The following is a 6924-nucleotide window of genomic DNA, read 5'->3' as shown; positions in this document are numbered from 1 at the left end:
GATAAAGAAAAGTCAAAAAACAGAAGTGGGAGGGCATCATTCTCAGATGTTTTCCGCAGGACACAGGATATGGTTAGAGAGAGAGCACTTCTCTATATAAGCCTCTCACTTATACATTTTTGCTTTTGTTTTGTTTTGTTTTAGAAATGCAAAAAAAAAAAAAAAAAAGACCCTATGGTATGTGAGGGTGAGGATGGAGAGCAGCTGGGAGGAAGGACCTACAGAACCCCAGGTAAGGAATCTCAAGTAACATCTCTTAAATTCTGAATATGTGTGAAGAAGTCTGCCATGGCAAAATCAGCTGAAGTAAACTGTATTCTAATCTCTAGAGATTCACAATCCAGTGGGAATATGCACCTATACACAAAAAACTGTAATATGACGCAGCCCGTGATAGATGTAATAATAGATGTCATAGGTAGGGGTATATTTAGCCTGGGGCCATCTAGGAAAATCTTAATGTAGAAATAAGATCTGAGCAAGCCCTTAAAGAACTGCAGGACTTCCATAGGCAGACAAAGCTGGAAAGTTGTTTAGAGTGTGAGAGCAGCATATCAGAGGCCGGTGGGTGGGAGAGTGCATCAGGCACTGGGGGACAGGCAGAAGTCTCGTCACTTAGACAATTTCATCAGGAAGGAGAGCAGAGGACGGAAGAGTGACCTTGAGTGGTGATTCCTGCTTAAAGTGTAGGTTGTAAAGAATTCTCACGCACATTATTCATTTACATGTATGCATAGGAAATAAAGTTTATTTGGGTCAAATGTATTTGATCACTATCACCTATGGTAAAGGCTTCAGTCCATATTAATCAGCTTATTGTCCAAACAATGATAGCTGCTTCTCCTCGTGTTTGCAGTCAAATAACCGTGTAATATTTTTGAGGCAGAAAGACCCAAGAAAAATGCCAAGAGTTGAGTTTTATTGTTTTATTTCTTTCTTTCCCTTGTTATTTTCTAATTACTAGAGTAGTACATACTTCTAAACAAAGATAAATTAAAATAATATGTAAGTATAAAGGGTAAAAGAATGAAGGTTTTCATTTCCAATTCCATTGCCCAGATGTAACTATTTTTAGTAGATTAGTATTCATTCTTAGTGAATTTTTTCTAAATACAACACACAATTTTTTTTTTAAGATTTTATTTTTCCTTTTTCTTCCCAAAGCCCCCAGGTACATAGTTGTATATTTTTAGTTGTGGGTCCTTCTAGTTGTGGCATGTGGGACAGCGCCTCAGCATGGCTTAATGGGTGGTGCCATGTCCGTGCCCAGGGTCCGAACCAGAGAAACCCTGGGCTGCCGAAGCAGAGCACATGAACTTAACCACTCGGCCACGGGAATGACCCCCAACACACATTTTTTAAAAAAGAGGTTCAAACAAATTCGAGATTATAATTTACACGTGATTTTTTAACTTTTTTCACTTAATATATCAGAACATATTTTCATGTCAGTGCATGTAATTCTATTAATTACATTCATTTTTTTAATCCAATATTTGGAAACATTGAATAATGAAGCTATTCACAAAGCAGAGATACAAAGCATACAAAAGAGACAGTATTACCATAAATTATATATGTATAATATATAATATATAATATATATACACACATGTATAAAGTAATTCATTTCCATGGTAAAAGACTTAAATATAAACGTAAAAACTAGAATTTCCTGAACTCCCAGCTACCCTAGTTTTGCTCCCAGCAGGTAATCCCTTTCATAAATACAAATGTAATTTCACCAAACATGTTTTATCCTGCTTTTTCTACTTATCTTTTCATTTCAGGATATAGATATAGTGGCCCACATCATACTTTTCTAATTGCTCCATATTATTCCATTTAATCAATTATTCCCCTGTTGTTGAATATTGTTTTTATCCAGTTTTAAAGAGTTGTGGTATTGTGATTTATAAGAAATACATATTTGATCATTCATATGACCAAAATATATTTTTCATATATATTTGGTCTTCATTCACAGTTCCTGGCTTACAGCTCCCAAAACCCTTGGAACTTCTGAAGCATTGAGAGCGATAAAGTGTCTTTTGTTTTGTGAGTAAGGTAACTTTTGGAAGCACCTGAGGATGTGAGCTGGTCACCAGGAAAACCAACCATGTGATTAGAGGGTTGGAACTTTCAGTCTCCGCCCCCCAACACCTCCAGGGAGGGGAGATGGGCTGGAGTTTGAATCAATTGCCAGTGGCCAATCATTTAATCAACCTATGTAATGAAGCCTCCATAAAAACCAAAAAGGACAGGGTTTGGAGAGCTTCCTAGTTGGGGAACACGTGGAGATTCGAGAGAGTGGCATGCTTTCCCCATGTCTTGCCCTATGCATCTCTTCTATCTGACTGTTCCTGAGTTGTATCCTTTTATAATAAACCAGTAATCTAGTAAGTAAAATGTTTCTCTGAGCTCTGTGAATCACTCTAGCAAATTAATCAAATCCAAGGAGGAAGTTATGAGAACCTCTGATTTATAGCCAGTTGGTCAGAAGTACGGGTAACAACCTGGGCTTATGACTGGTGTCTGAAGTAGGGGAGTGGGGGATATTCTCATAGGACTGAGCCCTCAACCTGTGGAATCTGTTGCTATCTCTGGGTAGATAGTGTCAGAATTGAGTTGAATTTTCGGACACCCTGCTGGTGTCCATTGCCTGCCACCCGCCCTGCCCTGCCAAATTAGAAATTGGGTCCAGGAATCCTTTGCAGCAGTTATAAACAATGCTTCAGTGAGCACTCTTGTGTTTTATACATCTATAAATATTTCTGTAGAGTAAGTTCCTAGAAGTGTAATTGCTAAATGGAAGAGCATGTGCATTGAAATTTTTGAAAGATGGAATTTCCCACTAAGGAGACTCCACCAATTTACACTCCCAGCAACAGTGGTGAGAGCATCTTTTCCACTTGCAAAAGGTAAGGTCTTTATTATTAAGTTTAACATCATAAACACGTATTCTGCCCCTACTATAGACACCATGCTTTGCCCTGGAGGAAATGCAGAATAATTGAGACATATATATAATTATAACACAGTCAGGGCCGCTAGGAGGGCACAACATACTCTGGGAACACGGAAGAGGGAAAGACTAATTTTCATTGAAGCAAACAGGAAGATGATGCATGGAAGAGGTGGCACTTGAGCTGGGCTTTGAGGGTGGGTAGGAATTTGACAGGCATTAATAGTGCTATAAAGTAATAATTTATCTGTCTCTCTACCCTGCTAGACCATAAATTTGTTTCTATATCCATTGCCTCCTATCGTGCCTGGTATAATACATGTTTGGGGCACCAATGAATGAATGAATGAATGGTCGAAAAGACTGTTAACTTTTGAGTACAATTCAAAGAGTTAATTTGAGTCTTTAAAGTTGTTTCTGGTGTGGATTCAGTTTTACTGATTCCTTTCTCTCTAAAGATTATAAAGCAATTAAAACCAGTTGGAGCATTTATAGCTGGATTCCTTGGATTTTCAGATCAGGAAGGAAATTACTGAAAACATCTTGGGAATCGCGCTCCAATTTCTAGGATGACTTTTGTCTCTTCTTATAAAGTACTAGTTGTTTCGCGGTATAATGTGGAAAATTGAGGGAAATTTATGTAGTTCACTTGTGTTTTCTTCCTTTTTAGTATCTAATTATAAATTTCTAAGCAGAGATCATATGCTTTGGACAGAATGAAAGTTTGAACATATATTACAAAGGCAGTCACATTAAAACCTTTTATGAGTCACTGATTAATTCTACAGTTTCAGTGATGGAGATCTGTATTCATTTGACCCAAATAAGAAATTTTAGAGTCATCGGATCTCTAGCCTGTTTTGTATGAGAGAATTAAAAATAAATATATGACAAAGTTTCTGCCCTTAAAGATTTTGATGAAAAATGATTAGCTCAATCATTAGACTGTATGCAGTCAACTATATTCTAAACTAAATATACCAAGTGCCCAAAACTGGATGACACAGACAAATGCTATGGCTAGCCAGCAAAGGGCAAGACTGATGGTGGTTAGAATTAACTAGGAAAATTTAATGGAAGAAGATTTTTGAGATGAAAAAAGCACTAGATTGGAAATTTGAGTTCCAGTTTTTGTAATAACTACTTGACCTTCGGCTAGACACTTGACCTAGAAATTTATTTTTAGGTGTAAAGTTAAAGAGTTGTATTGAATGGTCTTTAAGATTTCTTTTACATCTCACAATCTATAATTCTTCTGTTTGGGCAGGGAGAGAGAAGATGAAAGAGACGTTCAGAAAGGGGGAAACATAAGCACATATTAAGGTGGAGGTGAGCCCAATGTGTGAGTAAATGGCACAAGTAAAGTGGTTTGGCTAGAGTAAAAAGAACATACTAAGGAGTAACGGAAGGTAAGTAGAGAGAGCCTGACTTTGAATCTCAGCTCTGCCACTTATTAATTGTGCGACTGTACAGAAGTTATTCAAACTCTGTGTCTTCATTTCCTCTTCTGTAAAATGGGGAGTATGTCAGATACTATCTATTGAGACTCAAGCCATTCCCCTCCTTCCTTATTATCCCTCTATTGGAAGCCTGGCTCCTACACTTCCTAGGCTTTCTCTCCACTGGGTTCTAAATAGTTTCTGCCAGAGGGGCATGTTCATGTGCTCTTGGAAAGTGAAGAGAAAAAGGAATCATTACATTTGATTCTGGAACTTAGTTTGTGCACAGAAATTGCAAATCTATTTTAAAAGTAAAAGAATAAAAACTATAAAATAGAATAAACATTAAAACTACTAAAATAAAAGAAAGAGAGATTGAAGGGGAATCACTCAGCTTCTGGCTCCTGCAGAAGCAGACAACTCTGGTGGGCTCCAGCAATGGAGGTGGCAGGTGTGACTGTGGCAGCTGCTGGCTGCTGGGTGCTCTAGCAGGATTACTGCTTTCAGCAGCAGCCACAAGACTGAGTTCCTTGATTCCTGCTAAGCAGCAGCAAGAACCCCCAATCTCAAAGATAAGTACATACTTGCCTGTTCTAGGTAATACCCTTTGCTATTTTTCTCTTCCACTTGTAGGGAACAGCCCCTTGCAGTTATATCATCTTCTCCCCATTTATTTCTCTAGTCCTTCCAATACTTTTGCAACCAAGTCCTTGTATTAAATATCCTGTTTCAAGTACCTATAATGGTTTCTATTTTCCTGTCTGGGCAATGACTGATTTGGGGAATATTTGCTGTACCTACTTTATAGAATTGTTAAGAATAAATGAATTAATACATGGAAAACGCTTAATGCTGGCACACAAGCACTCAATAAATGTTAGCAGTTATTATGTCAAAAAACTAATGAGGCTTCCAGTTGTCCATTAGATCAAAACTATTCTCCCATCTTGGATGTGTAGCAAATAATTTACAGAATGTTCTTTTCCCATTGTTAAGTCACATCCTTTCTGTCAAATCAAATTCCAACCCATGGCTCTAAAGGATGTAGATTAGACATACTCTCTCCACCCTACAATATAACTCCCTAATTATGTACATAGTTATAATTTTTTTTTTTTGAGGAAGATTAGCCCCTGAGCTAACATCTGCTGCCAATCCTCCTCTTTTTGCTAAGGAAGATTGGCCCTGAGCTAACATCTGTGCCAATCTTCCTCTGTTTTGTATGTGAGATGCCTGCCACAACATGGCTTGATGAGCAGTGCATAGGTCCAAGCCTGGGATCTGGCCCGGTGAACCCCAGGCCACCAAAACAGAGCACACGAACTTAACTGCTACGTCATGGGGCCAGCCCCTGCACACAGTTATAGTAAAACCAAGTAGGAGCACAAATTGAAGAACAAAGTCACCCAGAAAGTAAAGTAATTCAGTGGAAAGGTAAATAAAACAAAACAAAGAACTCTTAATCTCATGATAATAACAAATACTTATCCAAGCACTTATGCTTGGATCTTGAATAAATTAGGAAAATTTGGCATGATGAATCATTCAAATCTGAGTGGTTTAAAGAAAATTCAACGAACTTTGTTTCTTCTGTTCATTTGTTGGTTATTGATTTTCTATAGTATGTATCTAAGTATGTATTACAGGATGTATCTAGGACAGCTGAAGAAGGGAGACTGATGGGGAAGTAAATTGAGTTTCATTAACACCCTTTGTGACTTTAGTTTCATGAAATGAAAGTGGACAAGGGGAAAAGGTTTCAGTTAGCATTCAACCAGTCTAATGAGAAGCCATAGGAATTTTTCGGGGCGGGGTGACAGGATTCAGGACTATTGGGGAGTGGATGGCTCTCATTAATGTGGGTCTAGATAAATTTTTTTTAATTTTTATTTTTTGATTGAGTTCATAATAGTTTACATCAATGTGAAATTTCAGTTGTACATTATTTCTTGACTGTCACCACATAGGTGCTCCCCTTCACCTCCTGTGTCCACCCTCCAGCCCCCTTCCTCTGGTAACCACTGAACTGTTTTCTTTGTCCATGTGTTTGTTTATATTCCACATATGAGTGAAACCATTTGGTGTTTGTCTTTCTCAGTCTGGCTTATTTTGCTTAACATAACCCCCTCGAGGTCCATCCATGGTGTTGCAAATGGGATGATTTTGTCTTTTTTATGGCTGAGTAGTATTCCGTTGTATATATATACCACATCTTCTTTATCCAATCCTTGGTCGAAGGGCACTTGGATTGTTTCCATGTCTTGGCTATTGTGAATAGTGCTGCAATGAACATAGGGGTACATATGTTACTTTGGATTGTAGATTTCAAGTTGTTTGGGTAGATACCCAGTAGTGGGATAGCTGGTCATATGGTAGTTCTATTGTTAGTTTTTTGAGGAACCTCCATACTGTTTTCCATAGTGGCTGCACCAGTTTGCATTCCCACCAGCAGTGGATGAGGGTTCCCTTTTCTCCACACCTTCTTCAACATTTGTTATTTTTTTGTCTTAGTAATTAGAG

General features: G+C 38.0%; 1 protein-coding gene across 3 annotated transcripts in view; it reads left to right on the top strand.

The window, feature by feature from the left end:
* The window catches only part of NECAP1 (NECAP endocytosis associated 1), a 42154-nt gene that overhangs the window by 161 nt on the left and 35069 nt on the right, over positions 1–6924 (top strand). Inside the window, exons 2-5 of one of the 3 annotated variants that reach the window (XM_070494594.1) lie at positions 145–232; positions 1988–2067; positions 2781–2921; positions 4233–4294. The gene's annotated coding sequence lies outside the window, so the exon portion shown is untranslated. Of the gene's footprint in view, positions 1–62; positions 233–1987; positions 2068–2780; positions 2922–4232; positions 4295–6924 lie in introns of those variants that run through there. The other 2 variants (XM_070494592.1, XM_070494593.1) reach the window with 2 other exon arrangements.

The sequence above is a fragment of the Equus asinus genome, chromosome 22, assembly GCF_041296235.1.
Source record: "Equus asinus isolate D_3611 breed Donkey chromosome 22, EquAss-T2T_v2, whole genome shotgun sequence".
In the NCBI taxonomy this organism is placed as follows: domain Eukaryota; kingdom Metazoa; phylum Chordata; class Mammalia; order Perissodactyla; family Equidae; genus Equus; species Equus asinus.
Note: the sequence above shows the minus strand (reverse complement) of the source record. Positions and strands in the feature narration are given on the sequence as shown.